Below are 16,904 nucleotides of genomic sequence, written 5' to 3' on the forward strand. Positions count from 1 at the left end.
CAGAAAAAGTGGAACTTGAAATTAGAACCACAGCAGTATTTACGTTGGCATTCAAAATGAAATATAAACTAATAATAAAATCTCATTCAGGAACATTACAAAATTCTGAGGAAAGGTGCCAAACAAGTACTAAATACATGAAGACTTAATCCATGTTTATGGTTGCAATATTCATTATTGTTAAGATACCAGTTCTGGTAAGGGTGTTGTGGTGCAGCAAGTTATGCCATCACTTGGATGCCCACATCCCATCTTAGAGTTCCTGGGAGCAGGTCTCTCATCTGCCTCTGCTCCCCATCCAGCTTCCCACTAATGCACCTGGGAGGCAGCAGAAGATGACTCAAGTACTGAGTCCTTGCCATACTTGTGGAAGACCAGGTGAAGTTCCTGGCTTCTGTTTGGGCCTGGCCCAGCCTCACTGCTGGGGCATTTGGTGAGTAAATCAGTGAATGAGTGCTCACTCTCTCTCTCTCTGTTGCTCTGCCTTTCACATAAATAAAAACAAATAAGCATTAAAACACAGTTCTTCCCAATTTGATCTATAAATTAAAAGCAATCCTAATCAAAATCCCAGCAGATTCTTTGTGGATACATCAATAAACTAATTCTAAAGTTTATATGGAAGGTCAAAAGACCCAGAGTAGCTATATAACACTGAAGAAAATGTCTTACATTACCCAATTTTAAAGTCTTACTATAAGGCTACAATAATCAGGACACTGCAGTATTAATGATAATAGACAAATAGAACAGTGGAGCAGTATAGTTAAGTCTAGAAATAGATGTGCAACAATGTGGTCAATTGATCTTTGATTAACTAGCAAAGGCAATTCTTTGGAATAAACGTAGTTGCTTCAACAAATGGTATAGTAACATCTGGACATACTCTTAGACAAACCAAACCAAAACAATACAAAACAAATAAACTGCTTACAGGCACACACTGTATATAGAAATCAATTCAAAATGAATCGTAGACCTCAATGGAAGCTGCAAAATTATAAAACTTTTAGAAAACAACATAGGAGAAAAACCTGATGACCTTGGATTTAGCAATGACTTTTTAGAGGTAACACCAAAAGCAGGATCCATAAAGATAAATTTTGTAAATTTGGCATTGTGAAAATTGAAACTCTGCTCTCTCAGAGTCAATGCTAACATGAAAAAACAACCACTAAAATAAACACTCATTTTAATTTCATTTTTACATAAACTTTTAAAGGTACTTTTGATTTTGTTCAGTTGTTAACAGCCATCAGTGTTAACAAATGTGCCATGCAAGTGCAATATATTTATAATATGGAAGTGTCTTTGTGTGAATATATTTTGAATTTACTATACATTTTTTTGCAATTTTTCAGTAAGCCTAAAACTTTCCTATAGAGTCACTGTTCACAGTTGGAGATAAGAGTAAATATTTAATTTGAGGTCATGTTGTGAATGGTTATGTGAGAGTTCCATCTTTTTTTTTTTTAAGATTTATTTATTTGAAAGGCAGAGTTACAAAGAGGCAGAGGCAGAGAGAGAGAGAAAGAGAGAGAGAGATCTTCCATCCACTGGTTCATTCCCCAAATGGATGCAATGGCTGGAGCTGGGCCTATCCAAAGTGAGGAGCCAGGAGCTTCTTCGGGATCTCCCATGCAGGTGCAGGGACCCAAAGACTTGGGCTATCTTCTACTGCTTTCCCAGGCCGTAGCAGAGAGCTGGACCAGAAGTGGAGCATCTGGGACTTGAACCAGTGCTCATATGGGATCCTGGCACTGCAGGTAGCAGCTTTCCTCACTCTAGGCCACACTGCCGGCCCGCCCCTGAGTTTGTTCCTTTTTAAAATACTTTGCCTGAATTCATAATAAGTTGGAAACAGCTCATGAAAAGCAACAATACAAAGTAGCATATCAGTCATAAATGAAAAAAATCTAACTATAGAACATGAAAAATTAAAATTGATTAAGGCGTTTTATAAGGGTACTTCAAAAAGTTCTTGGAAAATGGAACTGAAAGATAAGTTTGTTTTGGTAAGAATTTTTTTTAAATTTACACATATAAAAAACAGATACATAGAACTCAGAACAAGCATAAAGACTTATGGAGTTTCTATCTGGTATATATTGACCCATATAAAACTGATGTATAGATATTTACATATTCCCTGTTTTTCCATGTGGGGCATAGAAAACTTAGTTGTACATCAAAGGAAAATTTCAAACTGCATCTCATTGTGGGAGTATTGTGGGTAAAGGAAGAGAATCTACAACAAAATGATAACTCCACTAGCATAAATTAGTTTTGACTGTTACAGTGAGGGGGCATGCTTTATATTTAAGAGTACAGTAACTTCATATTCTATTTTTTTCCCTCCAGATTCAGTTCATTCATTCACTTACTATATATATATATATATATATATATATATATATATAAAGCATCTATAAAATTTCAGTCATTTATCCAGATTTTGGTGATACATCTGACAAAATGTAGAGACTTAATTAGACGATTGTTCAGAAATACTTAGTAGCTATAGATTCAAGGAGAAGTTGAAAAAATAACCTCCACAATAATTTAAAATACATGTTGGGTTCAGTTATTATTTGTTAAAAGCACTACATGTCACTTATTAATGCCTGTAGAGTGGATGAAAAGCAGATTAATAATTAGAAGTTTGCACTGTCATGTGATTCACATGAATTTAGGTTAATTTTTATTCCTAATTTACATTGTTTTTGGATATTTATGGAAAAAGCTCTGCATAAGGTCTCTAAGTGGACAATTATCCCTCTACCAGCCACTATGTTCTAACAGGAGGCCAGCACAGAAAGTGTAAAGACTAAAACATTGAAGACTTTCCACTTCAGAATTGCACAGGCTATAAGGGAACAGTTTGCAAGGACTGAAGACACATAATATCTGTTATGTTTTATGTAGCCCTGGGGGCATTGAATCTAGAGCACTACCCCTAATCCCTTCACCACATCCTGAGGTGTCTCTGAAACCTGTTTTGCCCATGTGTTGTTAAGTGCCCAGGCTGAATTGACAGTGCTGGGTTTAACAGGCCTGCGGATATCTGAAGGCAATCCCTGAAGTAGAGTTTCAGATATGTTACTCAATGTCAGATCTGGTGTTTTTGTTTTTTGGCTAGGCTATAATTACTTGGTACCTCCTAATGTGAATTGAATAGAGTCCCTCAAAACTGATTTCTACTTGGAACCTCAGAATGCAAACTATGTGGAAATGGGGTCTCAGCTAATATGATTGGTTGAAGATCTCAAGGTGATCTCATACTTGATTTAGAGCAGGCACTCAGTCCTGTGACTGATGTCCTTTGGAGAAGAGGAGAGGATGCAGGGACACACAAAGGGACTATCATATGAAGGCAGGGATAAAAACCACAATGTCTCAATCATAAGCCAAAAGGACAACAAAGAGCAGGAATGCTTGAAAATGAATATACCCCTTCCCTCCACAGTGAAGGTGAGAACTGTAGAAAATGGAAGGAAAACCTGCAGCCAAATTCAGAGGTCTCATTCAGTGAAGCAAATAAATCAAAAACAGAATTTTTCTTTCAGGCAAAGTCTTCCCAGATCCTAGTAATAGTAAACACAAATTCCAAAAATAGATAAATAAAACTTTACAAAAGGCATAAATTTTACATGTTTGCAAGTTTTGGTGAAATTCTTCCAATTTGTGAGTTCTAAGCAGAAAATATCTAGATCCTGAATTAGAATGTTTTAGCATGCATTATTCTTATTATTATTGTTTCTATTTTACCTTTTGCCATTGATTTTATTCTGCACCTATCAGCAATCTATGATCTGATCCAAGCTGTTTGACTACTAACTGACTAATTTTGGGCAAGTTAGTCTTTCACCTCAGTTTCCTGATTTTCAAAGTAGAGATAATAGTTCCTAGTCACAGGTTTGTTGTGAGGATTCAATAAATCAATAAATATAAGTTATTTTGAGCACTATTTGGCACATAGGAAGTGCTTAATACATGTCAGAGAGAAGTTTGAGGTTTGTTTTTGGAAATGCAGTGGTGTTATGACTTAATTTCTAAATACAAAAAGACTTACGTGACAGGAAATGAAATTCTGAGCAATATTTTTAATTACAGATAACATTAATAGAAGAAATTAAAATATTATGTTGTTTTCTAATCTTATAGCTAACAAGTAAAGAGGCCAATCACCATGGTTCAAATTTTATACTAATTCTTGTTACATTTCTTATTTAATGCTAAGCTATAACAAGGAAATAAATGTGTTATCTGCTTCATTAACTAAAATTTGCTTGGAAAAAAAACTCGCATTACATTTGCAAAGTTGGATTTACAAAACAAGCTGCCAAAACAGCTGTGCAGTTCTAAAAATAATAATAATGAATCCGACTATAACCCCATCACACCCTCAAAATTTACATTTAAATTTCTTAGATCTTTGAAATTGTGTTATGTTTTCCTTCAGTTGACATGTTATAAAAATATTTTTGATTGCATGTTGTGTTAAGATAGCAATTCATTTTCAAAAGATTATCTCTTATGTAAATGTAAATTTATCAGTGTTTCATCAGCCTTATAGTCAGATGCTAATCTAAATAGTTTGCATAGTTGAATACATATTACCTCCCCACCACAGGTAACACCTATTACATTTTGGTGCTGGAAATCAAATACAAATTTGTTAGGGACCCTGGAGACTCTGCAGTCCATTCCTGTAATTAACAGGCATTGAATCTTAAGGCTAGAGAAGGGACGTTTTTATCCCATTCCAGACAGCAAGGCAGCAACAAACCTGTTGCGTTCCCTTCCCCCTAATGATATCTTCTGTTTTTTCTTTATGTCCTCATTGATGGATATAAGGGGAATGCCAGTCAGGATTGCTGGCTTGGATTATGACTTTGTTGCTTACCCTTTAAGTCATACATCCAGCATTTCAGCCTGTGGGCTCTGGAACCATGCTGACATTTCATTGCTGGCTGTGCATTTTAATATTTCTATGCCTCTAATTCAAGAGAATACAACAGTGACTATCTATTAACTCATTGTATTGTTGTGAGAATTAAATAAGGTAGAATTGTAAAATGTTTAGAAGTGTCCAGCATGTAATGTTCTTGCTCAAGTGAGATAATAGGCTTAGTTGGTCTCAGTTTCCTTAGTTATAAAATGAGAGACACTGTTATTTCACACAACAACTGCTAGGATTAAATAAATTAAAATAATGTATATGATACATGTATAGAAATATATGTGAATTCATACGTTAAACAAACATGGCTTACAAGGTGAATTAAATAACTTGACTTGAGTGTAAGCTGCTTCATTTTATCATGTGGCCTAAACCTGTTCCTTGGGGAACACATAGTCTCCTCTGCTTTACCAGCTTTGAAAATGAAGATCAAAATACAGCTTTGTGATCCACTCAACACCTTTGCTCTCTAACTTTTCCTCATGGGACTCTATTCTGTTTCGACATTGGTATACTGTGCTCCCCAATATAATGGGAAGAATACGAATGTCTCTTAAGTTGTCCTCCCAAAGATCTTTTGGTATGTTTAAAGCAAAGGAGTTACCTGGCCTACCCAAATCTAAAACTTTCTGTATCCTATTTATAAAATTTAGAGCAGTGTAACCAAGTTTTGCGTTATCTGTTTGCAAAGTACAATATTTTTTGACATTCCACATTGGGATCATTATTATATTCTGATACCTTAGTCAAATTTGCAGTACTAAATAATATTGTTGTATAGACCATGTCTATTCACTCAGTATTTTTTACAAATTGATGATTTTCTTGTTCCAAGAACCAGCTAAGGTAATTGCTTGCAATATAGTTCATAGATCAACTCAAGTGTTGATTCCAGCATTAGATACTTACAGGGAAATGAATGTGTATGGGATAGGGTGCAAACAATGTGACAGCCAGATCCCCATAAAGATGCTGGGCAGATGGCTCCTCTGGTGTGGAAGTGCAGAGGGAGGGAAGAATGTTTCCTTTAAAGATCCATGTAAACAGTAGAGAGGTCGACAATGCAGCCATAGCTTTTGTGAGCGGCACTCTTAGTTACCGGGTAGAATCAGGAGATACATGCTTCTTTTGAATCAAAAGCTTAGAGACAGCCCTAAAGGCCTTGGCTAAATAGGTGTCCCCACTGAAGACCAAAAGATATTCTGTGTTTATTCTTGGACATTGTCTTTCTCTTCTCTTGTGCTTATAGGCATAGCTATGCATATTTATGAAGATGCCTGCAGAGTGTTTTCTTATTGAACCGACGAAGAAGAATAGATAATTTATCTATTTCCTCACATCTGGCTTCCCTTTCCAGTCTGTGGCGCCTCCTCCTTCTGGCTTTGGCTTATCAACCTTCATCTGAATAAATCTGAGGCAACATTTCCCTTAGAAACCAGAAGTGAATCCACACCCTAAAACCTTACCAGGCCACATTCAGAATGTTGTGATTAGTTCTGAATGACACTTGAAGCAGGCTTGTTCATTTTTCTCAGCAATAAATTTCAAGTACAGTCTCTGTTGCTGTGTGTAGATCTGCAGTCCATTTATTTTTCTAACCAATTCTTCAGAAAGGTGTGCTGCTTTGAGGGCAGGGAGGCCAGGGTTTACATATGGACTACATTCCCTGAAGTGAATATACTGGAACTGGAAAATCAGTTCTCCTATCAGTGGACATTTAGCTTGTTCCCATAGTTTATGGTTTTAGAACAGTGCTTATATTAATAACTCCAAGATTTAATGATATTTAATGAATTGTTAACTTTTATATAGATACTCTTGAAAAGTAAGTAACTGTTGCCTTCCTTGTTAGCAGGTGCTGGATTTACAAAAGCTTTGTTATTTACAAGATGCTTTTTTTTTTTTTTTTGATAGGCAGAGTGGACAGTGAGAGAGAGAGAGAGAGACAGAGAGAGAAAGGTCTTCCTTTGCCATTGGTTCACCCTCCAAAGGCTGCCGCGGCCAGCGTGCTGCTGCCGGCGCATTGCGCTGATCCGATGGCAGGAGCCAGGTGCTTATCCTGGTCTCCCATGGGGTGCAGGGCCCAAGCACTTGGGCCATCCTCCACTGCACTCCCGGGCCATAGCAGAGAGCTGGCCTGGAAGAGGGGCAACTGGGACAGAATCCGGCGCCCCGACTGGGACTAGAACCTGGTGTGCCGGCGCTGCAAGGCGGGGGATTAGCCTAGTGAGCCGAGGCGCCAGCCTACAAGATGCTTTTGATCATAACATTTAAGTTAACTTCTGTTTACAGAGAAATATGGATGCAAATAGTGCAAAATGGAATAACACTAAGGAGATACCCTTAACTGGGAGATTTGTATGTGGACTTTTCTGTAGAATATAATTAAGTCAATCTCATGATATATGACTTTCCGTGATTTCCTAGAGAACAAGAAAATTATTGAAGTTCCTTGACTTGACATTCATATCTTTTCATATTTGGGGGCCCCAAGTTCATTTCTTGTCATTTTTCTTGTGCTAAGCTTTATATAAATAAAAAGGAGCTTACCATTCCTTGAGTAATTCTCTCTTTCTTTTTCTATTTTATTTCCCTGAATTGTCTCTACCAATCTTTCAAGATTCTAATCAGAAAAAAACCACTTTCAAGAAAGAGCATTTCCCAGTTATCACACATATATAGAATTCAGCTTTTTCTCAAATGTGTCTATTATAAAATAAAATCTGTATCTGACAGATTTGGTGCCATGCACTGAAGAGAAGATGTGACAAATACTAATCATCTTTAATCTGAAATGGTGATACCTAGCTTCATCACCAGGTCGTTCAGCTAATATGTTTTCATTTTTAAGGGTAACTAATAATTAAAAACAATCTAAGAAATAGGTGCTAGATCGTCAAAGCATCTTTGAAAGAAACATCCAAACCGTTTTCTTAAAGAAAAAAGAACATGAACTCTGAACTCTTCCGTGGTGACTAGTAAAGTTTATTTGGAAAAAAACTTTTTTTTAAAATTTACTTGAAAGGCAGAGTTACAGAGAGACAGAGGGAGAGAGAGAGATCTCCTTCTCTGATTCACTCCCTAAATGGCCACAATCACTGGGCCTGTGCCAATCCAAAGCCAGGAGCCTGGAGCTTCTTCTGGGTCTCCCACATGGGTACAGGGACCCAAGCACTTGGGCCATCTTCCTCTGCTTTCTCAGGTACACTAACAAAGAGCTGGGTAGGAAACAGAACATTGGAATCTTGAACCAGTGCCCATTATGGAATGCCACCATCATAATTGGAGAGTTAACCTGCTATACTACAACTCACCTGTTTTTAAGTGTTACTTCTTTAAGGTTACGTGCTGTCCCTGTTATGTCCCTAATAGATATCAGTTATGCCAATTTGAGTGAATTGCTTATATCTATTTAAACTATTTGTCTAATACTGACCCTGACTTTAAAAAAAAAAAAAAGGCCAGACATTTAGAAGTTGTAAGTGGAAAAAACAATCTTATTCCTCTTCTCCCTTTCCCTCTCTCCTTTCCTGTCATGTCTTACTCTCATTCTCAAACCTTCACTCTTCTGACTGATACCAAATGGTTGGTATGTTTTGCCACCTGTGTAAGTACTTTCCTCTCTTGTCAGTAACTTCTCTTAACTGAGTTCATAAGTATGCTTATCATGTAGTTTATAAATAGCTGGCAAACATGAAGTTGTTTATGTGTTTTTCTGTTATTTTTATATGACTTACTAAACACATTTCATGTACACATATATTCAACACTGAATTCCCCACTCTAATATTTCAGTAAGTGTGTGTACCAAATTTGCTATTTTAGACAGATTACTATATTGGAGAATTTTTACCCTGCTCTGCCTTGCTTGGTAAGAATGTAAGAGGAAGATTTTTCATGTAATTTCAGTATCTTTCTGGGTATAGGAAGCGATCTTTGTTAAATCAATTTTCTCTTATTTTTGCAGGCTTACTTTTGAAAATGGAGTGTCAAAATGCTTAGAGGAGGTCACAAAATGTGATTAGGATGTGTTAACCTTGAGACGTCTATTTTAGGTTTTATGTTTGCAACAATCCTCTTCAGCCTGTATAATTATCTGGCTGATGGTGATCAATCATTATGATGCTGATGACAGGCATTTTTCATTGTTTTCAGTGCTACTTTTTAAAATCCCTTACTTGACATCCTGAAGACTGAAATCCTTGAATCAATCCACTGAGCAGGCAGAGCACAGGCAGCTAGAAGAACCTTGCTGTCTCAAGGTTGCACTCAGAGATTGAATCCCTTCATCTATTATATTGGCCTGCTTTTTTTTTTTTTTTAAAGAAATTGTGTTACAGATGTGGAAGTAAGTTTCCCAAGTCTTGACACTCTAAGTGTCAGTCTTTCAATGTTTAATGACAGGCTATCATGTGCAAAGCCCTGCAAAAGAATATCCTCTTCTGGAAACTGGTTTGCAGTCCAGCCAGAGACACAGACACGTACATAAAAATAATGCCAGGAGACCTTTTTTGACTGCTGGAACGTCACTCTGAGTGTAGCATATAGTATTGGTGAGATGTAACTTTAACAATGTCCAGTATGCCATACTCTCTTACTGGCTCCAAAGTTTTCTTTGCTGAGACCCCATTTTCAGTCCTGGGGAAACCTGGCTCTTCTTCTTTTTTTTTTTTTAACCCATTGGTGTCTGTGAATTTTTTTCTTTTCAGTACATAACATAATGTACATATTTGCCCTTTATGTCTAAAATGGAAGTTCTTGAATGGAAGAAATAGCAGTGTCTCCCAATCTTGTTCATGTGTGTAGTTAAGAGTGCTTAGTGCAAATGTTTGAATACTTTCTTCATTAGCATATTTATGGAACAGCACACATGGTTCTATAGGTTGTGGCAAGAGGAGGTTGATTTTATTGTGAGAATAGTAAATCCTTCATCTAAAACTTTCTTGAGCACTGCACAAAACTGCTGAACTTAACTTGCTCTTAAATCTGTGGGAAATACGGCCCTGTGCACTTCACCACTCTTTTTTTTTTTTGCCCTACATCTAATATTGCAAAACTTGTTCTTAAAATTTATTCACTACTTTTCCTCAGCTGTGAGGAGTTTGAAACAGAGATGGAGATTGATATAGAAAATGCATGCTGAAACTGGATTTTTTTTTTCTATAAAACAGGGTATGAGAGTGATGACTTGCCAAATTTAGCAAATTATAAGTTGAGGGACATAGGACTGGAAAAGAGTTTTTCATTCTCATTTACTAATGTACTTTCCATACGGTGGCCATTCAGACTGTCTGATCTCTTCCAGGGATGGGGAGCTCCTGTCTTTCAGTGTGCATCTTGTCTGATATACAGGAAAAACTCAAGCACTTCAAGCTTTGTGACAAACAAGCCATAGGTATTCCAACTCATCTATATGTGATTTGTCCTTTATTTTACTCTAAAAGGGAAAGATCAGTTAAATTAGTAATGTGCATGTCATATGCACATGCAGCCCCCTTTACCTTTGTTGAGGATTTTTATCTATTTCATGGAGTAAAGTATACTTTCCTTGTAATTGAGTTGAAGTTTCCATTTCTGCAATTCTACAGATATTTCATGGATTACATTTTTACATAGCAATTTCACAGAATCAGATGATGTGTACAGTAATCTCTGGCTGCCCCTTTCCCTCTCTGCAAAGGTAGAAAGGCAAGCACCAAATGCAATGTGCCCTTTGTGGAGCTTAGCTGCCACCAAAAAGCAATAACAGTTATTGAAAATTCCTGGAGTAAATTGTGCTTGTATAATTTTTTTTTTCATTTTGGATTTGTCCTTGGGTGACTATTTCATTTTCAGATGACTCCAAGGAACTTGGGACATTAATCTTTTTATGCTGCATTCTGAATTTTCTAGGACTCACTATCATTTTTATTAGTCATTCCTAATATTACAGGGAAAAAAAGTCAATATTCTTTTTTCTTTCACCCACCCAACAAACTCTAGACCTGGATAAGAGAAATAAGTAAGACCAAGTCAGATTCTATACCACAATCACTCTCCTAACAGCAGTTTTTAAAAGCCATGTTTAAGGGATCTGAATAACTAGGTCGTTAGTTCATAGCCCAGGAAACTGATTCCTTGGGACAGTTTTTTCCCATGTCCCCCCAAATTGATATCCTGGCTTCTATATCTCTTCCTTGGGACATACTGAAACTCTGTCAGAGTCTGTAATAAATTGCCTTTGTGTTTATGACTAAAACATTCAAATGTTTTATCTAAATTTTGGAAGAAGATTGGGAAAAAGCTTCTCCATAGTAGTGATATTTGAGTTAGTATCAGAAGGGAAATTTAGGGATAAACTAGGTAAAATTTGAAAGATTGCATTAGTAGAGAGAGGGAAGGCAGAAGAAGTTCATAGGGAAAGCTAAGGACAGGAAGGCAGGTGGGAAATGTTAAGGTGGAGATGTGTAGGTTGAATTACAAGTATACCCTGATAGAAATTTAATTCAGGAACACAAGGTCAAATCAGGCTGACTTTTACTCTTGATGTTGTAACTTCTATAGAGTCAGTGGAATGAGAATCAGAGTCACAACAGTCTATAAAGTGATTATAGAATTCAACAATGCAGATATTGATGTGGGCTAAGGAAACATTTAATGAGTGAGTACTACCAAATACTGGGGTAAAGAATTTGAAGAGGCCGGCGCCGTGGCTCACTAGGCTAATCCTCCGCCTTGCAGCGCCGGCACACCAGGTTCTAGTCCCGGTCGGGGCGCCGGATTCTATCCCAGTTGCCCCTCTTCCAGGCCAGCTCTCTGCTGTGGCCTGGGAGTGCAGTGGAGGATGGCCCAAGTGCTTGGGCCCTGCACCCCATGGGAGACCAGGAGAAACACCTGGCTCTTGCCATCGGATCAGCACGGTGTGCCGGCCGCAGCGCGCAGGCCACGGCGGCCATTGGAGGGTGAACCAACGGCAAAGGAAGACCTATCTCTCTGTCTCTCTCTCTCACTGTCCACTCTGCCTGTCAAAAAAAAAAAAAAAAAAGGAAAAAAGAATCTGAAGAAAGTTTGAGCCTCTAAATTCATACAAAGCCATGAACTTTATTTAATGTTAGCAATAAATTTCCAAGAAGGCCCTGCAGTTTCTAACGTAAGGCTCATTCTTACTTGTTAATCCAGCACAATGTGTGGAACTCTTTCTTATAAAATGTCCATCATGTTTTGTGCCCAAAGTTAATGACTTTTAGATGACACTTGGAGAGAGATTTGTAGCAATGTCTAATTGATTGATCATGGTCCAGTTTTCTAAAGAACCATCCCCACAGCATGGAATGAAGTTGCCTGCCAATAGCCCAGCTGAGAAACTCAGAATGGCAAGATAAACCTATTCATCAATTCAATTTGGATTTAATTTGAGGCATGTTCAGTGGAATTCTAATATCCCCCAAACACCAACTGTATCCCCCTCTTACTCTTCCCATTTGATTAGTGAGTATTGTTCTCTTATCTTTTTGTTTTCTTTTCTAAAATTTCTTTTTTAAAATTTTGGCCTTACACCATCCTCTTCTAAATCTAGGAGAATATACATTTTATATAAGCATGGGAACATGTTGTAATTTTAGTTTGTGTTTGTTGAAAGTGAAGGATATACAGAGTATAAGATATATTAATTTCATAGGTTTTTTTTTTTTTGGTTTGGTTCATCCAGAATGATTTTGCTACTACCTACACTGCTTTTATATCTTTATTTCTCTCCCAGTGTACTTCATGAATCCTGCTATGTTTCAAAGTAATTTGGAATTCAATTCTCCTCTCTCATCTTCTTCTCTCCTCTCACCTCTTTTTACCTTGTCTTCTCTTCCCTTCCCTCCCCTCTCTTCTCCTCAGTCCACGGTACTAGATGATAAAATGGTGGGGAGGGGAGAGAATTTTATGTGTTGATATAATTGGATAGCATGAGTAGAGATTTGCAGAAATTCTAGTTCTTTGCTCATGAATTGATTTAATAGTTGCCAACTAAGGTGCAGGAAATTAAGTGCCATATTACATGTAGCCCCAGGCTCCTTGGAGAGAAGAAAAATGCTTTCACTTTTCAATGAGCTGTGGGAAATTGTTCCAAGACCATCAGGAAAGGCTTTATTTCTGTGAAAAAAGAGCTCTGTGGTCATCAGAGCAAAAGAGCCTTGAATTTTACATTGTGAAAGATTTGTACTGAGCAAACCATTAAGTCTTGACTTCATTGACCTTGAGAGGCCAGAGTGTATAGAGCACAGAATTGAAACTGTAACCCCATAAAAGTTATTCTTTTTTCAGTAATACTGAAGTATTATATATATTCAGTGTTCATGAGTGAAATACCCAGCTGCTAATCGAAATGGATGTCCTTTTCTGTAACATCGACTTTGTAACACTTGATAACAGTGCTTAAACTCTTTTACTTGTTTTCAGCTCATGAAATTTTACCTTAATAAAATACTTTCAGTGGTGTCCATTTAGCATAGCAGTTAAGACACTGATTAAGACACCCACATCCCACATCAGGGTTTGAAATCCACCTCTAGCTCCTGACCCTGGGAGGCAACAGTACTGACACAAATAATGAAGTTCCTTCCACCCTTATGAATCATGTTCTCAGCCCCTGGCTTCTGCATGGATCAGCTCTGGCTATTGCAGTCATTTGGAGTGTGAACCAGCAGTTGCAATCTTTCTGTCTGTCCATCTCCTTGTTTCTCACATAAATAAATAATTTAAAAATAATTTCCAATAAGAAAAAAGCTATGTCACTGAAATAATTATTTATAGAATTAGTTATGATATTAAAACATGGAAACTGTTTCAGTGCTCAATAGTATAGAGATTATGAAATAAATTCAGATAAATAAATTTATTTACACAAAGGTAGAAACATATTCCAACACCTTCAAAAACTATTAAATAGACAATGTGATTGTAGAATGTAGGTGCCAATCTAATATTATAAAACTATCAGTTATAATAAGTAAAGCTAGCATTTAATTAGTCCCTTTTTGAATGCTAAAGGCTTTTTGCTTAATTAACCTTACAATAAATCTGTGAGGTAGGAACTATTGTTATGCTCAATTTACACATGGAAAAATTGAGCAGAGTTTCCCAGGTAGCAACTTCTGGGTCTGGGATTCAAATCCAAGTCTGTCTCCAGAATTCATACTTATTCATTACTTGATATACAGAGACAGCAAACCAATGGCTATATTACACTTGATAATATTGTGAATATGTATAAAAATCTGGAAGATAATATGCAGAAATAAAATTAGCTAATACTGTTGAAATTTAGAAATGATACATTGAAACTTTTTAATACCCTAGCATACAAGTTTTACTATTTAAAAATATGATTTAGTAATATGACTTAGTAATGTGGGATATTTTCAAGCTCTGTTAAAGTAAGCCGTACACATTAGGAAAAAAATTCTTCCTCCTGCCCACATAGCTACATGTTTCATTTTAAAACACATGTCTAGTGGTCTGGTATTAGGAATAGTGTTACATAAAGGCCACTAGAGAGCCCCAGATGGTGGAAGAGTAGGTGCTGAAGAATGAACCCTTTGTGGAAAATTGGAAGCAGCAGGATTTGCTAATATATAGGTCAGAGAAGCACAGCTTGGGGAATTTATGTTCATAATCTTCAAGCCTATGATGCACAGGAGACAAGCATGCAAGATATAACTGTCAGAGAAAAATCTTCAACATCAAGAAGAACTTTTGAGATTTAATAATATAGTGTTGAGTTATGCATCATGTTTTAAAATAGAAACTTTATCTGTAAAACAGAGATAGCCTTTCTTAAGGAAGCAGAATTGCTCATCTAGAGAAAGAAAAAATATATACAAATGAAAGTGGGATTGAAATACCTCATGGAATATAGAATATATGATTCCAAAAGAGAAATTTGAATTATGTTAACCTTATTAAATATGTATTATTGGAAATGTGTAGATTTGCATGGAAAAATACCTGAAATGTTATTTGAATTTGAATAACACAAAAATTGTATTGCACAATTGAAATTAGTCATGTGACTTTTTTTTGTAATTCGAAGCCTGTGAATAGGTTTAAATAAATTATGTGACAGATTTAGATATATGCATATGATGTTTCTCAGGGGAGAAAAATCCATTACTTGTATCTAATATTCATAAATATCAGCGATGCCAAATTTTCTTCTATGGCATTTTCGTATATGTTAGAGGAAAAGAGAAGAAATGATGATAATTTAGATAGATGGATGAAGGGCCTTCAAAAAGTTCATGGAAAACATGCATTATCAATTCAATTCAATTTCATTTGCCCATGGACTTTTTGAAGTGCCCTATGCAGTCTCTTACACAGAGTTGGAGTCTTTTTAACTCCTCCTGTTGTTGTGAATCTTCTTAATACATTGTTGGAAACTCTTATTAGAAATGAAAAGAGGCTGGCGCCGTGGCTCAATAGGCTAATCCTCCACCTGCGGCGCCGGCACACTGGGTTCTAGTCCCGGTTGGGGCGCCGGATTCTGTCCTGGTTGCTCCTCTTCCAGGCCAGCTCTCTGCTGTGGCCTGGGAGTACAGTGGATGATGGCCCAAGTCCTTGGGCCCTGCACCCGCATGGGAGACCAGGAGAAGTACCTGGTTCCTGGCTTCGGATCTGTGCGTTGCGCCAGCGGCAGCGGCCATTGGGCCATTGGAGGGTGAACCAACGGCAAAGGAAGACCTTTATCTCTGTCTCTCTCTCTATCTCTCACTGTCCACTCTGCCTGTCCAAAAAAAAAAAAAAAAAAAAAAAAAAAAGAAATGAAAAGAGATAACACAAACAATAAAATGCTTTCATCTGTGTCCATTAAAGAGTGTAATATAATTGCAACTACAGATCTACCTTGCGCTTTGTGTTTTGGCATAAAAATGGGTCAGGGTTTGGGGATGATACCCTGGGGTTCTTTCTGTGGATACCTTGCTGCCACCCAATTAAGCATAGTTATCTGAGATACATTAGTCAGCACCGTAAGCTGAGATTCCCTCAGAGATGAAATTACCTCTCCGAGGACTAAGTCTCAATTAAACCTCCCTGACTTCCCTTGGTGATACCTGTTTTTTGCATTGTTGGGAAATCTGCTGTCATTATTTAGAATGCAACCCTTTAGATTTCATATAATCCAAATTTACAGGTACCAAAAATTTAAGTAAGCTTGATACATCTGGTTTCAAGGCACTGGTCTCAGGAAGCAAATCACCAATAAAAAATTTACTTTTCTTTATGTCTCAGGTTTTATTGCTTTTTAGTTTAATAAGAGTTTTATTGAGATGTAATTCACATTCATTGCTTTTTCCCCTGATTTTGTATTGTTTTTCATTAGCTTTAAAAAAAACTGTGTAGGGGATGTATATGTATGTGCCTGTTGGGGGTATGTGTTTTTCCAAATAGAATAAATGGACTTTTGAGAAGAATGTGTTTATTAGAACCATTTGAGTTAGTAATATCGGATGGAGTAAGGTTGAATGTTTGCTGTAGAAAAAGTGGAATATGTTCAAGTCTTGAGTCAACATATTTATCTTATTGGCTACCTGTTTTCCTCTTACTGCCTCCATTAAATCCTACAATTGCTGTTACCCTGATATTTTCAGTTTTAGACAATAAAACCTACAGTGTAATATATATCCTTGTGAGGAAAATACAGCAATGTTATGTTCTAAACATCATCTGGTTTTTGCTGTGGGTTGGAGATAATCTTTCCTTGAGGTTACTTTGAGACTCCTAGTTTATATGTTGCCTATTATTCAGAATAGCAATAAACCTAGTTCAGTACCTTCACATGTTTGCCTATTTATTCATTTAGTCAGATTTCCATTAGTTAAGCAAATATTACTTGACCATCACCTATGCATAATGCCATATGCTTGAAATTATCTAAGTTGCAAAATTAATAATATATGATTCTTGCTTTTAA

At 36.8% G+C, this 16,904-nt stretch overlaps 1 protein-coding gene across 5 annotated transcripts in view; it reads left to right on the top strand.

Moving 5' to 3' along the window:
• FGF12 (fibroblast growth factor 12) overlaps positions 1-16,904 on the top strand; it is a 596,324-nt gene that overhangs the window by 457,727 nt on the left and 121,693 nt on the right. The window lies entirely within an intron of this gene.

This window comes from Oryctolagus cuniculus, chromosome 4 (assembly GCF_051225735.1).
Source record: "Oryctolagus cuniculus isolate XC-2025 breed Fujian yellow rabbit chromosome 4, ASM5122573v1, whole genome shotgun sequence".
NCBI lineage: Eukaryota > Metazoa > Chordata > Mammalia > Lagomorpha > Leporidae > Oryctolagus > Oryctolagus cuniculus.